General features: G+C 47.6%; 1 long non-coding RNA gene across 3 annotated transcripts; it reads left to right on the forward strand.

The window, feature by feature from the left end:
* Positions 1-9210: 9210 nt before the first annotated feature.
* Gm35992 lies at positions 9211-23274 on the forward strand. 3 transcript variants are annotated; one of them, XR_387272.1, is made up of 3 exons: positions 9211-9476; positions 10265-10436; positions 22869-23274. It is a non-coding gene; the product is annotated as a predicted gene, 35992 (long non-coding RNA). The 3 variants fall into 3 exon arrangements; XR_387273.1 differs by having other exon boundaries at positions 23071-23274; XR_387274.2 differs by lacking the exon at positions 22869-23274 and adding an exon at positions 12907-13365.
* The last annotated feature ends 852 nt before the right edge of the window (positions 23275-24126 follow it).

Raw genomic sequence — 24126 nt, forward strand, 5'->3', positions numbered from 1 at the left:
TGTATAGGTCAGCCTCACAGGTTCTAGAGCTCGGGGTGTGGACAGCTTTCTTGGGGCCACAGTTCATCCACGTGTGCCAGGTCAATGGGGAGCACATTTACCAGGTCCAGCCATGGCTCTAGCATAGCTCGATGGACCTGTGCTTTCTAACTTAGGTTAATATATACCATCTCTCAGTATTTTTTTTCAGTATGACTTCCAGTAATAGCTTTGTCCAATTTTTACTGGATTTTCCCCTTTGGAAAGCTGATTTGTGGCTGCCTCTTGAAAGAGAGAAAAGAAAGAAAGAAAGAAAGAAAGAAAGAAAGAAAGAAAGAAAGAAAAAGAAAGAGAGGGAGAGAGACAGAGAAAGACGGACAGACAATGGACAAAAAGAGTAAAAGCAATTTGCAAAGGGGCCCCATAGGAATCTGGTGCTCCCCACAGGGTGCTGGTGCTCCCCACAGGATCCTGGTGCTCCCCACAGGGTACTGGCACCACCCTACATAGAACAGGAACCCTACCCCCATAGGATTAGCATCTGCAATGACAAACAGACACACTGTTTTCAGGAGCAGTAGGGAGAGGGTGCTGTCAAAGAAACAAGGTCTGCAGGGCCATTCATGCCCAAGCGAGCAGCAAGTTTATGGGGATACACTAACATAACAGCTTATTGGACAGCACCGCACTGAACAGTTTGGCCTAGGTTGACTGATCACACAGGGTGATGTTATGTCCTGGGACTGGCCGTGTGCTCATAGTTACCACGGGCCAAAGGAAAGAATGGTAGGAGCCAGAGAGTCCCCTGCTTTCTGGAGATTCCATAGGGACCTATGTGTGAGCCAGGCCAGGCCCATCCTGTTGTTAAGCCAAAGGCTTCTACCAGCATGGCATGAGTGTGACCAGGGTGTCTTTTCCAGAGAAACGCAGCCAGGGTAAGTCTGTCCTATGCAGCAGTTAATGACACTGCCCTTTCCCTACCATGAAGATGCCGGGAGGCATATGAAGTGGTCCAGCATAGCTTGAGCCACTGGGTATGGGGTGTGGCCAGGAGCCAGGAGATGGGACCTGACACTTTGCTACAAAGCCAAAGTCAAGCCAATAATCACAGAACTCAGCGATGTACCCTAGAGCCAAGGGCCCTGGACTATGCCACACCTGTAGCTCCTGATGCCTGGGCTCTGAGCCATGGCTGGAGCAGGGATGTCCTGAAGCAGCACGATGCTTTTCAAAAGCTGTCTAGCACCTGAGCTTGTGGTGCTTGGCATTGCCCACCTGGCCTGCCCAGTCCACGGGCTCAGCTTCCAGCTCTGGAGTCATGGGGAACTGGGCCCATTTCCTTGGGTCTTCGTTGCAACCCAATTGTTTCATCCCCCACTCTCCCAGAATATCCTAAGAACTCTCCAGGCAAAACCACACTCCTGTCCATAGGGCAAATAAAACCGAAACAGCTGCTATATTTAACGGAAAACACATCCTGTTGCCATGACAACCTGTGTTCTAAAATTAGAAACGCCTCACACAGTGGGGTAGCTGCCATAAAGAGAACTGCTCAAAATTGCCTCTCCATCCATCGATCCTCTGCAGGGGAGCTTGGTGCCCCAGCCCAGCCCACCCACGCTGCAACCATCATTCTGGAACCGATGCGGTCTCCACGGTCTGAAGTGGAAGCAATCTCTCTCTGGTTTCCTCCGATTGTGCCTACATTCAGGCTGAGGGGTTTCTGTCCAGTAAGTGCAGGTTCTCCTTCATTAGGAGTCACCTGACCATCCCATGCCAGATGCTTCTGGCATGCCCTCCTGGGGAGCAGGGCGAGAATCTAGTGGGAAGGCAACCAGGAGTCCAGAGCAAGGAGGACTACACCCTGGGGACCCTGGTCATTCCACCTTGCCTTCAGATGATCAGAGTTTTGCCAGTATTTCACAGGGCTCTGTCTACAGCAAGTTTTCACCTCTCAGAGCCCAGCCCCCTGGCCTCAGTACCCTGGCCTGACCACTACACATCACCTAGGAAACTAGGAAGTTGGATACTTGGGAAGGGGGGGGGGGAAATCACTCCTTACCAGAGAGCTTCAGGAAGTCTTTGCACTTATCAGACATCAGGACCCCTTTCTCCTCCCAGGTCCTGGGACTCTGCAGGCCTACTCCTTGTGGTCCCTTGGGCTTGTCCCTGCCCATTGACCATAGGCTCATGCCCATCCCCCCTCCCACCAGTGGATGCTTCTAAGTGAGTCACTGAGAAGTCCATGCTCCCCTGAAGGAGAGAGTGAGATGAGAGATTCCCACTTGCTGTAACCCTGTGGTCATATTCATTTTCTCTGTGCTGGTCTATAACTATTAAGACACAAGAGTGTATGGTCACCCAGTCACGGCCCTGGATGTCTTGTGGTCTCTGACGCCCATGACCGACCCCATGTCATTATTCACTTCCTCCCAAGCCCTGGAGGCACTGCTCAGCCCTCCATCCACAGCTGCTATCCCCAGTGATACAGCACCGGAACCCAGCAGGACAGCACCCTGGAGGCACACATGACAGTGGCTGTCTTGAGTAAGAGCCTCTGTGGTCACTCACCGGAAACCCTCAGGAGATGCTATTAAGCTTGTCAGACAGGGGGCAGCTCCTGAGCCTTCAGGAGATTTCCAGGATGTCCCTCTCCCCCAAGAAGTTAGGTAAGAGGCAAACAATATGAAGCCAGGGTGAGGGAATCGCTTCAGGAATGTAACCGCCAATAAAGCTGCCCAGGGTGTTCTGGTGACATAGCTTTCATGATTTGTCACCTATGCTGGGCTGAGATTTTCAGTGATATGGGTCTCCAAAAGTCAGCCATGTTCCTGTAAGGAATACCATTAAACTCACTGGTGTGACAAACTGGACTCAGATGGACTCCTTTCTTTGCTCTCAGTGCCCCATCTTTCTAGGCGAAAAGACACTCCTTTATGTTCCCAGCACCAGCCCAGGGTGGGAGTGAGGATTCCTGCCACAGGCCTGCTTCTGTTGGGTCTCCTCTGTGGACGAGACATAGTGTGTTGTAGTGAGTTCAGCCTTTCGGCTACAAAGGCCCTGGACGTTCCCAGTGTACTATGGTCACAACTGGAGTTGCTACTATGCTCACCCCAGGTACTGGCTGGTTTTGTGTGTCAACTTGACACAGCTGGAGTTCTCACAGAGAAAGGAGCCTCCCTTGAGGAAATGCCTCCATGAGATCCAGCTGCAAGGCATTGTCTCAATTAGTGATCAAGTGGGGAGGGCCCATTGTGGGTGGTGCCATCCCTGGGCTGGTAGTCCTGGGAAAGCAAGCAGAGCAAGCCAGGAGAAGCAAGCCAGTAAGTAACATTCCTCCATGACCTCTGCATCAGCTCCTGCTTCCTGACCTGCTTGAGTTCTAGTCCTGACTTCTTTTATTGATGAACAGCAATGTGGAAGTATAAGCTGAATAAACCCTTTCCTCCCCAACTTGCTTCTTAGTCATGATGTTTGTGCAGGAATAGAAACCCTGACTGAAGACACCCCAGGTACTTGGTGAGCGTACACTCTGTGTCTCTAGAAAAACAAACAAACAGACAAACAAACAAACACACACATAAAACACCTGGGAGCAGGATTGCTAATCCAGACCTTCACACTGCTAGCTCTCAGCAACTGCCAAGCTGCCCCTGTGCTGGTCGTATGCTTCCTCAAGACCTGTGCCTTGGAAGTGCCACTGCCTGGACCCCCAGCTGTGCACCACTGAGGGACGCAGTGGGCATGCTTGCTGTGAGAAGAGGTCTGAGCCTGTATCAAAGAACAAAACTGCCCACCCTTCACTCCCACCACACCTCCTCACCCCATCTCTTTGGTTTCAAACTGCCAGGTAAGGATTCTAAGGTCTATGGTTTTTAGGGAGCTATGCTGTCTTTTCCAGTACATGTCAGCATATACCCAAGGGGCTGGCATCACTGCCAGAGGTCACTCACAGCTGGTACCAGTGACAAGGGAAGCTGAAAGAGAAGATTATTTCAGTTTATAGTTTGAGGGTACAATCTTATAACAGGGAAGGGACAGTGGCAAGAGCTTGAGGCAGCCGGTCACGTCACAGCTGTAGTCACAGAGCAGAGAGACGCCAATGCTAAGCCTGGTTTCTCCTTTTGATTGAGTGTAGGACCCAAGAGACGGTGCCACCCACATCTAGAGGGGGGCTTCCTTGCTGGTTAACTTCTCAGGGACGCACCCACAGGTATGTTCCCATGGATTCAAAATCATTTCAAGTTAGCAATGGAGATTAACCACCACAGATTTAGAGGCGAATTTGTAGAAAAGAACACTTGAGGTTTGGGACCTCAGGAATGGGGACCTGGTTAGGTGTGTGAAGTGGTTGCTTTGCCAGCATGGGGACCTGAACTCAGACCCCCAGCACATGTGTAAAAGCCAGGCATAGTGGTGTGCGTCTGGAATCCTAGCCCTGTGGGGTGAGGGAGGGAGCACAGAGACCAGTGTTCCCTTCAAGCTCAGCTGCTACATAGCTTTGCCAAACCTGGTTCCAAGTTAGGTGAGAGACCCTGGTTCAAAGCATAGAGTGGAGAGCACTAGAAGAAGCAAGCCCACACATTGCAAGAACACATATGTGTGTGCACACCCACACAATCTTGTGAGTCCATGTGTGTGGGCACACCCACAAAATTGCATAAGCTCAAGTGTGTGGTCACGCCCACATGCATGCCTACACACACACACACACACACACACACACACATCTCCAACAGACTTGGTCCCACCTAACAAGAAGAGTCCCTGTGAGAAATCGCCCAGTGTCACCCATGAGAAGTCTCTTTAGCACAGCCGAGGGAAGCAGGGTCAGAGAACCTCAACCTAAGAAAGCCCACCCACTCCCACTCCCGCAAATGCAAATACGTGAAGCACTGGACACATCCATCTCACGTCTGAAAGAGATGTGGCAGGGCTCTTCCTGGACATGATGGCAGCTCTGACATTGTATCGGCAGTACCAGTAGCAAGTTGCCAAGTCTTTCCTAAGTAGTTATCGATTTGTTTTTTGAAAAGTTGATTTGGTCAGGTTGGGAATGGAATTACCACTATATTTTCTTTATAGGAAGAATGGTATGCAATTATATGAAGAAACCATGAAAACCGCAGACAGAACAGCAGAGAGACACGGAAGGTTGGGAGTTACCAGTGACTGTTGGTGTTTGTCTGGTCTCTGATGCTTGTGGTACTCAGGGGTCTTCAAGGTACAGTTGAGATTGGTTGAGACTCTCTTTGTTCTAAGGTTGTGTTTACAAATTTCCCTTTTCCCTAACCTGGTTTCTGAGTGAATGATCCTCAGGGCATGCGGGCATGCACCTGTGCCCACTTTGACTTGTGTGTAGAGGGCTGCAAGCCAAGGCTCTGTGTGTGTGTGTGTGTGTGTGTGTGTGTGTGTACAGTTTGCAGCTTCTATGATTGACAGTGTGGGTGCGGTATAGAGGAAGCTATGAGGACCCAGTACAGCTTCCTGATTCATGTTTATGAGATGAAGGCTTCCAAGCAGGTAGAAGTTGTCTCAGGCAAGTGTTCAGTGATGACCTCCTTTGGGGAGAAAAGTGGTTTTGGAGTCCCACAAACTTCTGCTTCATGACCTCTGTCACTTTTAAAAGGGATTATTTTCTTGGGTATATGCATGTCTGTGTTTATGTGTTGTAGGGGGGCTGCCAGTGTTAAGGAGCATCTGGAGGTCAGAGATCAATGTCAATCATCCTCCTTTATCGCTCTCCGCCTTAGTCTTGGGGACATTGGACCTAGATATCAGCCATTTAACTAGACTATATGGCCCTGGCGATTTCCCCAGTACCGGAATTACTGTCATACAACACATAGGTGCTAGGGATCCCAGCTCAGGGCTTCGTGCTTATGTGGCAAACACTTTACCAACTGAGCCACCTGCCCAGCGGCCCTCTGTCACCTTCTTGTGCTCTTGTGTTGCTGATCTAGACACAAGCCCTTCCTGGAGGACACGCGTATGCTGCAGTGGAGGCCATGTGACAGAAGTCCCCAGGAGTAATGGGATCCTGGAGCTCAGCCAGCTCCTTCCCTGAGCAGGGGCTTGACTTTTCAAGCCACTTGAACAAGTGTATGGCTCAGTTGCCCTGGTCTGAGCCACAGATCACCAGATGTGGCTTTTCATGAGGTCACAGTCAGAATGCAAGGCCGTCAAGCCAAGTTAGCCTTTTCAGGCTTAGTGGTTTAATGTCTCTAGTTTGATGCTCAGGTGGCCTCTTGGCTCTTGTTGCATTTCCTGTCATTGACCTTGACCGGGTAGCAGGCAGCACGCCATCTTCCTGGTTCACTAATGCTGCATAGCAAGCATCCTAGTTTGTCAGTGCTAAAAATAATGAGGACGCCCACTTAGCTCACAGATATGCAATTTTGGAAGAGCTGGGAAGACTATACTGTCTGAGCCCTAAACACTGGCAGTGTGAGGAAGTGGGCCATGTGAGGCAGAAGGAAATATGAGGTCCAGAGGACCAGGTGGGGCAGAGGATGGTCTGAGGTCCAGAGGGCAGTGGGAGGCAGTGTAATATGAGACACGGTAGCCCTTACTTTGCAGGTGATGAGAGTCTGATTGCCTCACAGATTGGGGAATCTGTGATTCCAGGTTCATAAACAGAAGCTCATACTTAATGAGGGAGTTTGCACGAGAGGGAACATCTGGGGACCTTGTGTGACCCGAGAAGTGGTCTCTGACTGCTTTCTTTCCTTCTTCTACAACTGCCAGCAGCAACTGAGAGAGCAAGGGCACATTTCCCTCACACTAGAGAAGATTTAGCTCGTTGTGGCAGGAAAGGCACATCTATGGGTCTGGCCCATGGTTGCAGATGTGGCACCTCTTTTACATCTGGGTAGACCAAGGAGAGGGAGGGAGAGAACCACGAAGGATGGAGTTCTATAACCCCTGAAACCCACCACCCAGTGATCTACTTCCTGCGGCGACACTCCACCTCTTGAGGTTTCCACAGCCTCCCCAAACAGTTCCACCATATGGGGGCCTAATGATACAAATGGAACATTTCATGGTCAAATCGTTATACTCCGCTCCAAGCCCCCATAGGCTTGTGGCCGTCTAATTATGCACAATGCATCCTGGTAAGTCCCAAAAGTCGCCAGAGCCCTTAACAGTTCCCACGCTGTTCAAAAGCCCAAGTGTCTTTTCTGAGACTCAAAGCATTCCCTTAGCAGTGAGCCTCTGGGAAATCAAAGTGTGTGTTACACACCTCACATATCCAGTGGCATGGAGTACATATTTCCATTTCAAAAGGGAAGGACTGGGGTGCAACAAGGGAAGGACAGGCTGGAGCAAGACAGGAACCCAGGAGAGAAAATGCCAACCCGTGAAGCCGTATGTCTGGCATCAGAGCTCACAAGGACACTGTCTGAGCACTCGTGGGCATGCCTACGCTCCTCCTTCTCTGTTGCCCGTGACACACGTGTGTTTGCTTAGAGCTTCGCTAGGTGAAGGCGTCCCTCATATCCCAGGGTCTCCCCTGCAACCTAAGGCTTCACATTTACAGCTTCGCACGCAGTTCCTTGGGGAGCTCCTTACAGGAGCTATACACTCTCAAGTGTATACAGCTTGCTATACACTGCCTGACCTCAGTAGCTTTTCTGGAGCCTCGATACAAGTTTCCTTCTTGTTGTCTCTCATGATGCCTATGAAGAAAGCACCACACACACCATGCCAGGTTCTGACGGAAGTCTGAGGAGGCCTCCTTAGTCCACGGCCATAGTGGCCTCTGCGTTTTCTTGGCAGAGCCTGGAAAAAACCTCTTCCCAAGAAGTCATTTTCCCACAGGGTACCCTGAATGTTCTATCTTTTCTACTCTTCTTTCTAATGGATTTTCATTTTTTATGCCCTAAAGTTCTGTCTATAGTGGGGGGGGGGCTGCCTTCAAGCACCTTACCTATTGTCCCAGTACAAAGTCCAGCTTTTGTTTGTGTCATCTCTTTAACAATGATAGATGTTTTCTTTGTCCTCACTGCCTTGTCCAGAAACTTTAAACTCTTTACCCTCTTTGCCAAATAACACATTTTTAAAACCGTACTTCTGCCCTAGTTTCTCTTTTGAATGTTCACTCACTAAATGCACAGAGCAATAACTGCCACCGTCGGAATGTTTTGCTGTTTCAAATTTTCTTCCCCCAAACCAATCACCTCATTTGATGTTCTCAAATTTGTAGACCAATGGGGACTAGAGAGATGGCTCAGCGGTTAAGAGCACGGACTGCTCTCCCAGAGGTCCTGAGTTCAATTCCCAGAAACCACATGGTGGCTCACAACCATCTGTAATGGAATCCGATACCCTCTTCTGGTGTGCCTGAAGACAGAGACAGTGTACTCATATACATAAAATTTTTTTAAAAAAACTGTAGAACATGAACAGACACAGCCAGATTCTTTGCCAGAATGACATGAATGACCTTTAGCCGAGTTCCCAGTGGAGCCTGCTCCCTTCTGAGACCTCATGACCCAGGCCTTTGATGCTTGCCTGGTCTGGACTCCCACCAGAAAAGCCCATTCAGCTCTCATAGCCCCTGGTTCTTCCCTAGCACACAACGCTTCTATATTGTTCTTGCAAACCAGTCCAGAAGGCCTAAGAACGTGGTCATGTCTATTGCCTAAATGGCCCTACAACCCAGGGCCAGTGTTCTCACGTCCGTTATTTGTCACTGTGTAAAACACCTAAAGAAAGCAACTGAATAGAGGAAGAATTCATTTTGTCTCAGAATATGGGTTGTACACGCAGAGACCCTCATGCTAGGGAAGGGAGTCTCTGTGTGAGTGGCTTACGGCTTGGTGGGAGGAGCTTGCTCACATCCAAGTGGAATAGAGAGCAGAGGGAGAAAGACACTGGGTCAGAAGCAGGGCTGGTAGGAATCCCTAAGACCCATGCCTGAGTGACTCACTTCCTCCAGCCAGGCCCCACCTCCTAAACATTCCACAGTCTCCCCAACAGCTCCTCCAGCTGGGAACATATGAGCCCAGGAACGCAGTGGGGGCATTTTAAACTGAAACTGGAGTAGTAAGGCAGACACTGTTCTGAGCTCCTCTGTACCAAGGCATCTGCAGCTGTTATCCCAGAGAACTCACATCTGGAGGGGCACACACACAGAGAGCCCTGTTCATCAGAGTCCCCCCTGCAGCAACAGCCAAGCCCCAGGGCCTAGTTAACTGCAGGCTTAAAATGGAACAGGAGCTCCTCCAATTATATTACCCATAAAAATACAGTTTCCAAAAATAGCTGATTGCTTTTGTACCTGTAACGCCAGGCTGATGCGACTCTGTGTGCCTTTGTGCTGTTGAGTGCATCTGATAGTCATCAGCTGCTGGCCCCAAGTCTCCTTACTGTGGAGGCAACAGGCTAGCACTCTCCCAAGAGATCAGAGATGCAGAGCTTTGAGACAGAGAAGGGGAAGGCATGGGTCCCAACTCCTCCTCCCCACAAAGAGGAAGGGCAATTTCTCAGCCAAGGTAGGATAGCTGGAGGGAGGCTTCAGGCTTCCGAGAGAAGCCAACAAAAGTCTTCCTTGGTGATGTGTTCTTTGCTTCAAGCCGTTCTTCCTTCCTTCCTTCCTTCCTTCCTTCCTTCCTTCCTTCCTTCCTTTCTTTCTTTCTTTCTTTCTTTCTTTTTTCTTTCTTGATTTACTTATTTATGTGTATGAGTACCCTGACTTCAGACACACCAGAAGAGGGCATTGGATCCCATTACAGATGGTTATGAGCCACTATGTGGTTGCTGAGATTTTTAACTCAGGACCTCTGGAAGAGCAGTCACTGCTGTTAACCTCTGAGCCATCTCTCCTGTCCCTGCTTCAACCCTTTCATGAGTGTGTCTCATTCTCACCAGCTGTCTCCTTGAGGCTCCGATGGGTCAGAAGGCTCAGGTGGAGGGAGGGGTGGGACTCACTCTTGAGTTGAATTCTTACAGAGTGCACAAGGGGAGCACTAGGAGATGTTTACAGAGAAAGCCAGGACCAAAATACTTGGAGTTGTTTGGTGGGAGGCACGCATTGTCATCTAGTGCCTGATCCCGGGAAGGATGGAGCCATGGAAGGGAGTGGGGTGCATCTGGGAACCTCACAACACAAGTTGAGACTATGCCTTTTGAGTTAGGAGTTTAGCATTAACAGAACTTGGTGTGGGGAGCATGGGGGCATCTCAAAGCCAGCCTGAGTTCTGGCTTGGGCAAGAAGGAAGGCAGATTGCAGGATAGAAATTTTGGTTCACAGCCAAGCTATTTTCAATGTCTGTTTTCTCAGCTGTGAGTGGAGGGCACGGACCCCCACCATCCCTTCCACCTCTCAAGTGCCTCAGAGGATCAGCATTCTTCCCTGTACTCACCAAGAGACAGTATCTACTCAGGGATTATCAGCCCAAGAAGAGATACTGTGCTCCCTGCCCAAGCTGAAGATACCTGCTTCCGGGAGAGAGGTAAGATGGGGCAGCCACAAGCTGCTGGCCTCAGAAGTGGAATAACTATGACACAGATACATTGGAGGACAGCTGTAAAACCCCTCCCCAAAGGCCCAAGGAGACTCCGTAATCTATTTGAACTAGAAACAAGGTCCCGGTTGGAGTAGATGCCATGTTAGTAGATCTAAACTCAGATTCCCAGAAAGCATCCCAAGGGACAGCTGCATGTGTTTTTTTTCTCAACCACACTCACAGAGGTGACATGGAAATCTCGATGCCTCCTTGTAATAGATACGTGGCTCCTAAGTCCTGTGACTGTCACATGAAAAGCTTATGAGGGGGAACTGAGCATGTGTGGGTCATGCAGTCCTCTAGAGCTGAAGCATCCCAGGTCTATATTGTAACGATGGGAGACAACCACAGTGTCTTCCTGAGAGTCTGTTCTTCTTCCAGCCTCGGGTGACACGGAGCCTCTTTCAACCACGTGTCTTGAGGCCACGGCACTCCCTCATTGGAAGGGGTCCTTCCTTTCTATTGCTCTGTGGTTGACAACTTCATGTGCAGCTCAGTTTAAATATCCCAGGAAAACTCTGAAATATGGGACACACAGTGACCCACGTTGTTAGGATAGAGGCCTGGGAACACAAGCTCAGGCCATCTTCACAAATCACAACTGACAGAAGAATCTCAAAAGTCACTTTAATAGGGCCAAGACACCTCCAACCACCCTTGAGAGGGACCTCTATGAGGTAAGACAATACCAGCCGCCATCAGTGCTAGGGGAAGGATGGCATATCCCAGGGAAAGGGCGGGAGGCTAGCAGAGCCAACCTGAAGCCAACAGGTCCTTGTAGCTGGAAACACTTGCCCTATGGCCAGCTCAACTTCTAGCTGGTGGAGGACACTCTCCAGCCAGCACCAGCAGTGTCACTACAGTCCCTTTCTCCTCCTGTAGCAGGAGAAAATATCACTCATCCCCAACACATCCTTGTTTCTGGAAAACTTCATCAATTCCCTCTGTCAAGCTTTCTGGTGTCTTGTTGCATGACAGCTCAACCTCCCACCCCTGTTCATCCTGAGGCCACAGATGCCTGCTATCCCGGTTTGTTTCTATTGCTGTGATAAACACCATAACCAAAAGCAACTTGGGTAGGAAAAGCCTTATTTCAGCCTGCAGTTGCAGTTCATCATGAAAGGAAGTCAGGGCAGGAACCTAAGGCAGGAACTGAAGCAGAGATCAGGAAAGCACTACCCAAAGTGGGCAGGGCCCTTCCGCATCAATCATCAATCAAGAAAATGCATATAGGCCAATCTGGTGGAGGCATTTTGTCAGCTCTGGTTCCCTCCTCCATGATGATGCTCAGCGGAGGCCATGCAAATCCCACTTCCTTGTGTTATTTCAAACCACTGTTGTGGAAGCGTGTTACAGTAGTTCTCGGGAGGGAGGAGATTTGGGGGAAACGAAGCCAAGCAATCTCCCACAAAACAGGGGAAACAGGCACTCCAGGGCTTTGCCATTTTTAATGAGTTACTCTCAACAGTTTATGTAATAAATTATCTAGCAACGACTTTCAGTTTGCAACGAACCTGTTCAGGACAAGCAGCATGGGAAAGCTTCCAGCTGGAGATTTCCACGTGATCTGTAACCCCGACAGTGAACCAGTAGACTGTAGGGATCTGCACCATTCACTATGAGGCTAGCTGAAATCCCAGATCCATGAAAACCAGAAGACACAGTCTCCTGTGGATGCTTCAACATGTGCTTAGAGAAATGGGTTGATGAGTCAGGGAGGTGGCTCCATCGTCTTGCAAGCAAGAGGGCCTGAGTTCAATCTCCTGTACTCATGATAAAGTGCTGGGTGTGGAGGCTGGAGAGATGGCTTAGGGGTGATAGAACTGGGTGCTCTTCTAGAGAACCTGGACTCAATTTCCAGCACCCGTGTGGCAGCTTCCAACAGTCTGTAATTCCAGTTCCTAACTGGACCTAACTCACTCACTCTGGTCTTTGCAGGAATTCCATACACATGGTACACAGACATACATGCAGACAAAATACCCATACACATAAGAATAAGTAAGTAAGTGAGTAAGTAAGTCATGGGTGTATCAAGGCACTCTTGAAATTGAAGTGCTGGGGAGGAAGAGACAGGCAGATCTCTGGGCTCATTAGCCAACCAATATTGCTCAATTAGCAAACCCCAGACCACTCAGGGGCCTTGTCTCTAAGGAAGGTCTTGTATTCCAGAGGATGAAATTCCTGAGTTTGTCCACTGGCTTCCACGTGCACTGGAACACAGACAGACAGACAGACAGACACACACACACACACATATACACATACACACAAAGGGGGGGCTTGTTATAGATAAACAAGAGCCAACAATCATAACGGTACATGCTGTGGCAGAAGGCACATTCGCCTGTTCTCTGTAAAGTGAGTATTGTCATTCAGATCTGTTCATTCTTCCAAACCACTTTGCTCATTACAGCTCTCAGCTTCCGTGTGCACAGAGCAGGAGGAGCAGAACAGCCAGGCACAGTGGCTCTCTTAGCAAAAGGACTCCAAGAACAGCAGGACGGTAGAAAGGTCAGCATTGAGCCGTTCTGTCAGCACCCTCAGATGCACTCAGTCCTACTAAAGAGTCCTGTTTTTAATATTTAATCATGGCTTCAGGATGAATCTTTGAGCATAGGGGATCTGGTAATGGTGTGATTATGAAGGGAGTTCCACAGGGGACAAGGCACAATTCTGCAGGGACACTGTGGATGGGTACACAACATAGTGACGACACTCCTGCTGAGTCTGGAAGTCCAAGGATGACAACTTGCTTGGTCACCAAGTGAATAAAACTCAGAATCTTGTGAACAAGATTATGTGGGATTATGTGAGAGAAGTTAGAGTCACCAAAACTAAAAACCAGACACACATGCACACGCACATACACACATGTATGTATGTATGTAAATACATATGTATGGGAGCTTCTAGGAAATAGGAGAGAGGGATTTTGAGGGATGGCTCTCACGGTCACAGAGGTTGGGTAGCTCCCCAGTTTGCTGTGGCCTGTGGGGTGAGCTCTCTGAGGAGGGAGGCCTGAGAACGGGGGTGGGGTGGGGTGGGGTAATATCCTTCCCTTCCAAGAGCAGAGAAAGTGAGCTGAGCTGTCCTGCCCAGGCTGTGTGTCAAGACAAGGAAGCAATTTCGACATCCTTTTGCATTTGGTTGAGGCCCTCTGTGTCTCATTAACATCCCTGGGGAATGCTGTCTATACTAGTTAGCTCATTCACTCAAATACCCATCGCCTCTAGACACACTGTCTCAGAAACCCAGGAACCATAAGTCTGGGCACACTGTAGCCTAGCCATGGGGTGTGTGTGTGTATGTGGGAGAGAGAGAGACAGAGACAGAGACAGAGACAGAGAGAGACAGTGAGAGGTTGAACCACATACATCTGTGATCAAGTTATGTTGAAGGCAAACATACGTACCACAGCAGTACACTGCTTCCCTTTATCGCCTGTCATAAGTTTAATCTTATGAACATCTGAGTTCTGGAAAACAACCCAAATGTCCCATCATGCTATTGATGGCACATTATAACAACATTTTGAAATCTTTACTCAGAGTGTTAACTAAATGGTGCGTTGAAGAACTTCATCTTTGAAGACTCCAGCTAATGCAAGGATGAGAAACAAAGCCAGAAGCAGACCTGCAGACCTCACAGAGAATGAAGAGCTGGGGACTCCAGCTCCATGAAGCAGCCACTGCTGCTGGAGTTTCCCAGCCTGCAGAAGTCCTAACAGCAGAGCCCTGGTTACTTTTATAATTATTCAAAACACTGGAAAGAAACCAACTCAGGAAGAAAATGGAAAAGATGTAATTCCTCCCAAATAGGAAAGTGCCCTAGAAACTTCAAATTCCTGAGGGAATATATTACTTAAGGTTCCTTTGTAAGTTTTTTCCCTCCACGGGAAAGAAAATTGGATTTATGACTGATTCAAGTATCAGTTAGCAAGTGAAAATTTTAAGCAACTATGTTAAATATGTTAAGTAGGGAAATATAGAAAATAGAATCTTAAGGATTTCAAATGACAAAGATCTTTAAAAGTCATATAGACCTCCAAGAACTAAAAGCCACAATATCTGAATCTAAGAAATTCATTTGGTGGATTTAAAAATAAACAAGAAACTGTGGCACAAGAGTTTGTAATCTGAGAGAGGAAAGGAAAAGAGAGGAGAGGAAAAGAGAGGAGAGGAGGGAGAAGGGAAGGAAGACAGAGGGAGGGAGGGAGGGGAGGGGGGAGGGGAGGGGGGAGGGGAGGGGGGAGGGGGAGGGAGTGTGTGTCAGAGAAGCAGAAGTGCTGGGTAATAGCTGTATCCTCAAGACCACAGACCATGACAGATGCTTTGAAGAAAGAGGCTGGGGAGGACTCTACTAACCTAAAAGTCTGTGTGAAGAAAAAAAAAAATTGGTCAAAATCAGAAAGAAGGGGGGAGATGGTTTAGTAAGTGAAGGTGACTGCTACCAAGCCTGACAGGCTGAGTTCTATCCCCAGGACCCACAGATAGGAGGAGAGAACTTAGTGCCAAACTGTGTCCTCTGACCTCTGCACATACCCTTTGGTCTCTCTCTCTCTCTCTGTCTCTGTCTCTGTCTCTGTCTCTGTCTTAAATGTAATTTTAAACTGTTTTTGTTTATTTGTTTCATTTAGTTTAGGCAAAAGCAACTGTGTTCAGAGAAAGCACAGAATTTGTTGGAAAACTCAGTTCAAGAAACAGTAAAACTGGGGCTGGTGAGATGGCTCAGTGGGTAAGAGCACCCGACTGCTCTTCCGAAGGTCCAGAGTTCAAATCCCAGCAACCACATGGTGGCTCACAACCATCTGTAACAAGATCTGACTCCCTCTTCTGGTGTGTCTGAAGACAGCTACAGTGTACTTACATATAATAATAAATAAATCTTTTTAAAAAGAAAGAAAAAAAGAAACAGTAAAACACAAAAGCCATGTTCCTTGGACTGAAGAAGGGGTGACTTGTAAAGATTCAGTATAAAGGATACTTACTAACATGCCAGCAGCAGCAAGGAGCATGTGCGTCAGGCTTGGGAACCTCCCACCAACAAAGTAACAGACACTGACCTGCAGAAGGTTTGCTGGGGACACAGCTGTGAAGGGTCAGGGAGGGTAGCAGAGCAGGTGAATAGCGCTTTGAACCATGATGCTGGCTGCTACCCATGGAAGGAGAGGAAAGGGGAGAGGGTGGGGTTGAGGAGCCCAGACTGCACAGCAATGAGATCATCTTGACTGTCTCCTTCAGGCTACAGGGAGCCTTGCATTAGGATCACCTTTCAAGGGGATTCTACGGGGCAGGAATAAGTTAACTGTGTCCTTCTTCCATGCTTTTCCTTGGCTGGACATCCTGTGACAGCGACTGTGGCCTTAGCATGATGCTATAGAGGACCTACAAGTGCAGTGGCTGAGACTGCCCTCCAACACAACTCTCCCTCCATCATGTCCTCATGGTTCTTCAGGGCACCTTCATAGCCAGCACTGCTCTGTGTGTGGTACCACTGCTGTTAAAAAGTTGATGCACTACATCAAGAGAATGCATGGAAGAGTCTTTGGGCAGCCTCTAAGAGAAAAGCATAAAATTTATGTTTAGAATAACTTTAAATAGTATTTGAATCTGGGTGTGGTAGTATAAGCCTGTAACCCTAGAAATCGGGTACCTGAAAGGTAAACAAGTTTAAGACCATCCTGGGCTATAAAGTTAGTCATTCTTCGTCTCTCTATCTCTGTCTGTCTGTCTGTCTGTCCCCTCCCTCCCCCCCTCTCTCAAACACACATACACACATACATACACTTGATGCATAAAAAAGAAGACAAAAACAGATGGGACAAACAGAAAATAAATAGCAAGACTTTACAGTAATTATATTAAATGTAAATGGCACAAATTCAAAGGAAGAACAGATCATATTGCATAGATGAAATCTCTCTTGTGTATAAGATTTAAATTTGAGATTTTTGTGGCTTTCCTTTGGTATATCTTAGTTTGTGGGGGAAATCTCTCAAGAGAGCACCTATTTTTAATGGGATAAATTTATACTCTGTACCAGAAAGGAATTAAATTGAGAAGTCTTACAATTTTGCAGAAACTAAATATGGTAAAACATTCAGAAGAACCATAAATAGATATAGTTCACTTGACACATTTTATCTTATGTTTGCAGAAGAAATGTACTCTCAATGGAGGCATAAAGATGGTTTCCATGGAGACACTTGGTCTGAGAGGTTTACACATTGATGCATTAAAAAAAGCAGAGTGAAGACTGTCCTCCACTTTGTAGACATGAAGCTGAGAGACCCCTCAACACACATCATGACCATGAACGAGCCAGTGGAAGGTGCCTACACTTTAAAATGCACTAATGGCACAATAAAAAGATAAGAAGAAAGCAGCTTTAGGAAGTGATAAAAATGGTAAATATTAAGAAAATAAGTGTTGGGCTACACAGTGACACCCTGTTTTTAAAACTCAACAAACAAACAACAAGAAACACATAATAGCGGTGCATGCTTTTTTAATCCAAAACATGAGGAGTAAACACAGGTGAATCTCTATGAGCTTGAGGAAGCCTGGTCTAACAGTGAATTTTAAGCTATATAGAGAGACCCTGTCTCAAAAATTAATTAATTAATTAATTTAAAAAGATAATTTTCATGAAAAAAACTAGAATGGTATTAGAGAGGTGGTTAAGCAGTTGAGAGTGATCGCTGTCACTCCTCATTGTTCTGTTGAATGAAGGGTCTCTAACGTGTAGAACAGAACCATTACTGAGCAGCCAGATGGATTAGCTGCATAATTGATTAGGGCCACACCACCAATAAGCACACTGAGTGAGTACTGTCGCATCTGAAGCTTCCATAAGCCATTCCACTGAAGCTGTGATTGTCTGGCCTGGGGAGCACTTCCCTCACAGGCACTACCATTAGCCTGAGGGCATCCTGGCATCCTGGAACTGGCACTCTCAGCACTTGCCCATGCTCAAACTGAGAAAACCATGAGATGCTTGATGTCCCAAATGTATTTTTTACTCTGCCAATAAGAATCAGACACAGACGCAAAGGGGCCCACTCACAGGAGGTACGAACCAGGAGTGGGAACCAGGAACTGATGGGATTCCTAAGATGCTGTGGCTTTAGTGCTCAGAGTTCAGAGTCTCCAAGGAGCTCAGCAGTCCAGGCCTCTCCTTGTCAAAAGAGGGACTGTGGCTGAGTCATGATGAGGAAACAGGGCCCCAGACCCTAAGACAAAGCTGCTGACTCGGGTCTAGGGATTTCTCTATGACCAAGTGGCTCCTGGGGTCAGGGCTAGTTTCACCTTACTTTCCCATTCCAGGAGAATAGGCTTAGACCTGCTAAATGGCTGAGATGGAGAAAAAGAATTGCCCTCCTTAGGGTTTCTGCAGCCAGGGAGGGAGGTCTAAGTCCAACCCCAGTATGTTGGGGCACCCCCACTTGGATGCTCTACTCCTCCTGGTACCTTCATAGAGGATGTGGCTCATTCTAGAAGGTGAGTTAGGGAAGCTCTGCTTACCCCAGCCAGTATTCCCATCTTCCAAAGAGGCCTAGGCATTCGATTCATATCCCTGATCTTATCCAAGGCCAAGTTGGACTTGACTTCCAGCTCATCTGGACTGTTTGGTCTCCTCAAGGCAGACTGGCTAGCAAGTTCAGACACACAAATAATAAAATAAACCCACCCACATGCCCAGGACCACTAACAACACTGAGCTCCCACAAGGAGTGTTCCTTAGATAAGCCACTCCTCTGGAACAAGATGAGTTCTCCTGCCTGCCATGGGGTTGCACTTGTGGTCAGAGTTGTCTAGAGTGGGGTGGGTAGCCCTAACCCTGAAGCTTGTGAAGTATCCCTGTGGCATGCTCACTCTGACCCTCAGGCGCCACCACTGGGCTATCTGGAGCCATGTCTTAACGTGGTTACCACATCTTCCTCCAGCCCGTGTTTTTTAATGAGGAATTTCCTGGAATATCTGCAATTAAATGACCACAGCCCTAAAACAACTCTTGACCTCTCTTAATGTTTTTAAATAAACTCCTTCGGTAAAATTTAACTTCTACACAGAATATTGCCAACATGTCAGAGTATGGCTCACTGGGTGTATATGGGGTGACCAGCTCCAATAAAGAGTTTTTCTGGGTAACCAAGGGCCTGGGTCTTTTAGAAGAACTATCCTTGGCTCAGAAACTCTCTGTGGGCTCCTTCTGAGAAAAACTTTGCAGTGTCTACAGCCTGTGTGAGAGCTGCCCTCCTGAGCGTGTTGGCAGCAGAGCCTGATGGAGCTTGGAACCTGGATGCTACCATGAAGCAATCCTGCTGCAGAAACATTGATGGCGTTCATATGTGTCACTCTGCTGGGTGTGACACTGGGAGGAAGTCACTGTAGAAGGGCTCCTGAATAAGCCTCACTGCACTCCTGAGGCGGCAAGCTCTGCCCACGTCAGTGAACGGTGAAAGTGGGTCTTCTCTCTGCCTCTCCACCACAGACTCATTAGGTTGGCTGGACCCTTTGTCAATGGCTTGTTCAAGTCGTGTGCTCCTGGCCACCCTGTGCAGGGAAGGGTCTAACCCAGGGCTTTCTGCAGGCTAGGCCAGTGCTCCTTGATGCACTGAGCCACACCCTTAGGCTTTTTGCTTATTTTTGTCATGAAGGGCAGGAATTCCGGATCAACCCTGTGAGAACCAGCAGCTGCAGGGATGATAAGTACTACTCGCGTTCTGGCATTTGTATCTGTCTCCTTTTCTTTCTGGCTTTGCTTCATTTGTTTTTCATCTTTTTCTTCTTTGCCTTAGTACCAGGCTTCTTCTTTACATTCTGTTTTCCTCTCTATCAGTTCCTTACCCCCATACTCCTTTAGTTTCTTTCGGGAGAGCTTCACAGCCTCTAAGATGGGAGAAACGCATTCTTCAGTTATAGAATTCTGAAAGAAAAACTGTGAAATAAAATACACATCTATATAGCATGCAATTATCATATACAATAGAACACTTCAATATTTATTTTATGTAAGTATAGTTTTATATGCTAAAAATAAATAGGGGAGTGTGTGTGTGTGTGTGTGTGTGTGTGTGTGTGTGTGTGTGTGTGAAAAGATGGCTCCTTGGGTAAGCCTGCATGCCATGCAAGCACAAGCCTGGATTCAATCTGAGCTCTCAGGTAGACAGCAGGGCATGGCTGTGGGTTCCTGTGGCCCGAGCTTTGGGGCTGAGACGTCAGGCAGAGTCAGGGAGATCACAAAGGTGTGCTGGCCAGCTAGCCTAGCCAGAAAAGGGAAAGTTCTAGGTTAAGTGGAACCCTGTCCTCAGGGAATAAGGAAGAGAGCAATAGAGGAGGACATTCAAAGTTATCCTCTGTCCTCTGTATTCGAGTGCATAGGTGCACACACCTATACACACCTATGCACACATACCAGCACACAAACATACATGCAACACACACATATACACAGTTATTGTCCATCCTCTGTATTCGAGTGCATAAGTGTACACACCTACACACAAACCTATGCACACATACCAGCACACATCCATACAACACATACATGTATGCATGCATGTGCACACATACACACTGTTCTAAGCACTCAGTGTTCACCCAGACCGACCTGGGCACTTGCCACTTCCTCATTCAAAGCTCCATCACGGATCGTTTCGCTCCTGCAGGAGACTTCTCTCATGCATTACCGTTACTTCATGTGTTGTGGCTGCAAATTTTCTCAAAGTTTAATTGAAAATCCCCCTGGTTTACCTTGGTTTTTAGATGATGTTGTCACAGGCATAGAATTCTAAGTTTGTAATTATTTTTCTTAGCACTTGAGTGGCCGCAATTACTTATTGTCCTCTGGTTTCTATGTTTTCTGCTGAGAAAGCAGCTGTCAAGTTCATTTGTTTTTGTTTTTGTTTTAAATAATCTCCTCTCCTCTTCTCTCATCCAAATTTCTTCCCAACACCGTCTCAGACTGGATGTATACACTATACCACCTTGGATGTTGCTGGCACACAGTTCAGCCATCTCTGCCCCAATCCCACCAACCCCCTGCCTCTGCATGCTCCCCTAGCACCTACTGCTCTGACTCCTGTCTTCTCCAGCTTTGACTCCATCAGGACCCTCACGACTGAACTCGGTTTTTGTCCTTCTGTGACTGTGTTCTTGGGGTCCACCAGTACTTTGGTACATCTCAGAATGTCCCCTGTCCCTTCCAAGGCTGCTCTATAGCTCTGTGTATGAACAGATGGAATTTTGGTTGTCTGTTCCCCCACCAGACACCTGAGACGACTCCATTTTTGAGCAGTTGTACACAATGTTGCTGTAGACACCAGTGTGCACAGATCTTCTTGGGGCAATTTCCCCCATTGTTTCAGAGGATATACCTGAAGACAGAATTTCGGAATTACATGGCAAACACACTTTTAATTTCTGGAAGAGCCAACATATTGCTATTCCTAGCAGCTCTACCATTGTATATCATTATACATCCTCTCCAACAATGGAGAGAGGAGAGAGCCACAGCTCGCCCGCACTCTTGCTGTCACAGGCTCTTCACATTTGTTTCTCTATTGTAGTCATCTCACTGTGTGACATTAAGGTGTGTGTGTGTGTGTGTGTGTGTGTGTGTGTGTGTGTGTGTGTGTCTGGTTTGGTCTTTTTGGGGAACTTCACTGTGGTATATCTAGCTTTAGATTTCTTAAACTTATTTTTCTTGAGGTCTGTAAGTTTTCACAGTTTTGATTAATGCACATATTTGGTTTTTGGTTTGCTTTGGTTTTGGTTTTTTGTCAACTTGATATATGCTAGGGTCATCTGTGACAAGAAGACCTCTCAAGTGAGACAATTCCCCATAAGCCTAGCCTGTAGGCAAATCTGAGGGACATTTTCTTGATTAATTATGGATGTGGAAGGGCCCAGACCACTGGTGCAGCACCTCTCTTGGGCAGTGGGTGGTATAAGAAATCAGGTGGAAGAAGCCGTGTGGGCCAGTAAATGGCGTTCCTCTATGGCCTCCGCTTCAATTCCTGCCTCCAGGTTCCGCTTGGCTCCCCTTCGTGATGGACAGTAAGGTGTAAGATGAAAGAAACCCTCCCCCTCCCCCTCCCCCCAGTTGCTTTAGGTCGTGGTGTTTATCACAACAGAAGAAAGCGAACTGAGACAGAGAATTTGGTATTTGGCAAGTTCTGGGCTGGTAAGCATTCATACTGCTTTGTTCGATTAATCTCCCTGCCCTATCTCCTCCCCAGGGCTCTGATTGCATATATGTTGAACTTACTCTTTTGTATTTATTTACTCTGTGTGTGTGTGGGGGGGGGGGTACAGAGGTGTTGATGAGTGGTTGTATGCATGCCATGGTACACTTGAGGTCAGAGGACAACTGTGGGTAGTTGGTTCTCTCCTTCCACCATGCAGGTCCCATGAATTGGATGTAGATCATCAGACTTGGAGCATGCACCTTACCTTCTAAGCTATCTTGTCAGCCCCTGTTGTGCTTTTTAAAAACGATCTGCCACAAAACCTTTTTACTCTATGCCTGTTATCCATGTATTTTCTGGTACCTCAGAGGTCAGAGGCATTAGATCCCCAGGATCTGTAGTCATGAGCAGTTGCGAGTCTCCATGTAGGTGCTGGGAACTGAACCCAGGTTCTTGAGACAAGCAGGAAGTGCTCTTGACTGCTGAGCTGTTTCTTCAGCAGCTCGGTCCAGAATCTTGATCCCTTGGTTTCACTTTGATAGTCGGTGCCCTTCAGCAATTTTAAGTGTGTTTATCAAAGGCTTCAGCAATGGCTGTCAGGGACATTTATGGCAGCAGTTAACTCCCAGGGGAAGACTCTTCCTCTTGACTGCCCATTGCTGGCAAATGCACAGCTGAGAGACAAACATGGACTGCACCCCCCTCCTTTCTTCCCAGCAATGATAACTAACGCAAGCATCTCCTGACAGCTCTTCTTCGTAAGACAGGAGAGCTGGATTAAAGAAGCAGTTAGCCTGTTACTGTGCCACTCCCAGAGTTCGAGGGGACAGACATGTGCCCTGTGACCCTTGAAGGGTAACTTTAGATGAGTAACCCTGTCCTGCCCATGGAGCCACGATGCCAGTGCCAGCCACGGGCTGGTGAGATGAATCAGTGGGTACAAAGGTGTTTACCACCAAGATTGACATCTGGGAGACTAAAATGGTAACACACACACACACACACACACACACACACACACACACACACGCACGCCTGCGTGCTGAGCCACATTCATCAAGCATCAGGAGTGAGTCTGACTGAGACTTCTTTACTTTCTCTCTTCTTAACTCAAAACACAATGATGAAAACATAAAGAGAATATTGGGTTTTCTCTCTCTCTCTCTCCCAAACTGGTTGCAAAGGAAAAAAAAATGCAAACAGGGAAACCGGCAGATTGAAGGAGACTTAGAGTGTCACCCGTCACACTCAGCACCCTCAGATTCGGAGTGAATCAGCACTCGGGAGACACCGAGGAACAGAACCAACCTGTGGCTGACGATGTTAGGATTTGTGACTGTCTGAAAACCCATTATCATGTCTAAAAATACAAGTCTTTATTTTTAGACATACACATGGAGGCATTTGCAGTAGATGTCACATGACTTGGTTGTTTCTGAGGGATACAGAGGAAGGAAGACTCATGAGAAGGAGAAATGCAGAAAGGAGAAGACTGGCCCTGTGTCAAGCTCTACACCAGGACCAGGATGCCTGAGGGTCTGTGATAGCATTCTGCATGCTTGAAATTATATGTAATAAAGTGTTTCAAATATGCCGAGAACAAGGTCTGCCTCGCTTCTTTCTCTTCATTCTTTAAGTTTCTAAGTAGACAATTGACTTTATCAACTTCTGCCCCAAATCTCTGTGGTGAGTACAGATATAACTGGTATTGTCTTAGAGGATCCAGTCTCTAATTTTCTACTAAAGAAAGACCCTCAGCTTTGGTGTTGTGCCATCACTTCTGAAGCCAAGCAAGAGGCCATAAGCTTTGAATGATGGAGCAGTGTCTTAATTTGGGTTTCATTGCTGTGAACAGACACCATGACCAAGGCAACTCATTTAACTGGGGCTGGCTTACAGGTTCAGAGGTTCAGTCCATTATCATCAAGGCAGGAGCATAGCAGCATTTAGACAGGCATGGTGCAGGCAGAGCTGAGCGTTCACCTTCATCTGAAGCCTGCTAGTGGAAGATTGGCTCCCATGTGGTTAGGAGGAGGGTCTCATTGCCCTCCCTCACGGTGACATACTTCCTCCAACAAGGCCATACCTACTCCAACAAGGCCACACCTCCTAATAGTGCCACTCCCTGGGCCAACCATATTCAAACCACTACAGAGTCAGAATTTTGACCTGTTCTGGATGACCGAGCTGCTTCCCAGCCCAGCTGGAGCTGACAGATGACCAGGCATGGGGCACCTTTGCCTAGCTTTGTCTACAGCTTGAGTTTTCATTGGGAAGTTGCTCCTAGATAGAAGCCCAAGTCTGAGCCTCCCAACTGGCTGGAGAGCACAGTGTGCACTGCTCCTCAAGTCTCCTGGTTAACTCTTCACTGCCAGTGCAACGCAGCACTGAATTCTTGCAGGGCCAGTTCCTCATTCAGGAAATGGAGCTGACTGACGTGTG

The sequence above is a fragment of the Mus musculus genome, chromosome 1, assembly GCF_000001635.26.
Source record: "Mus musculus strain C57BL/6J chromosome 1, GRCm38.p6 C57BL/6J".
NCBI lineage: Eukaryota > Metazoa > Chordata > Mammalia > Rodentia > Muridae > Mus > Mus musculus.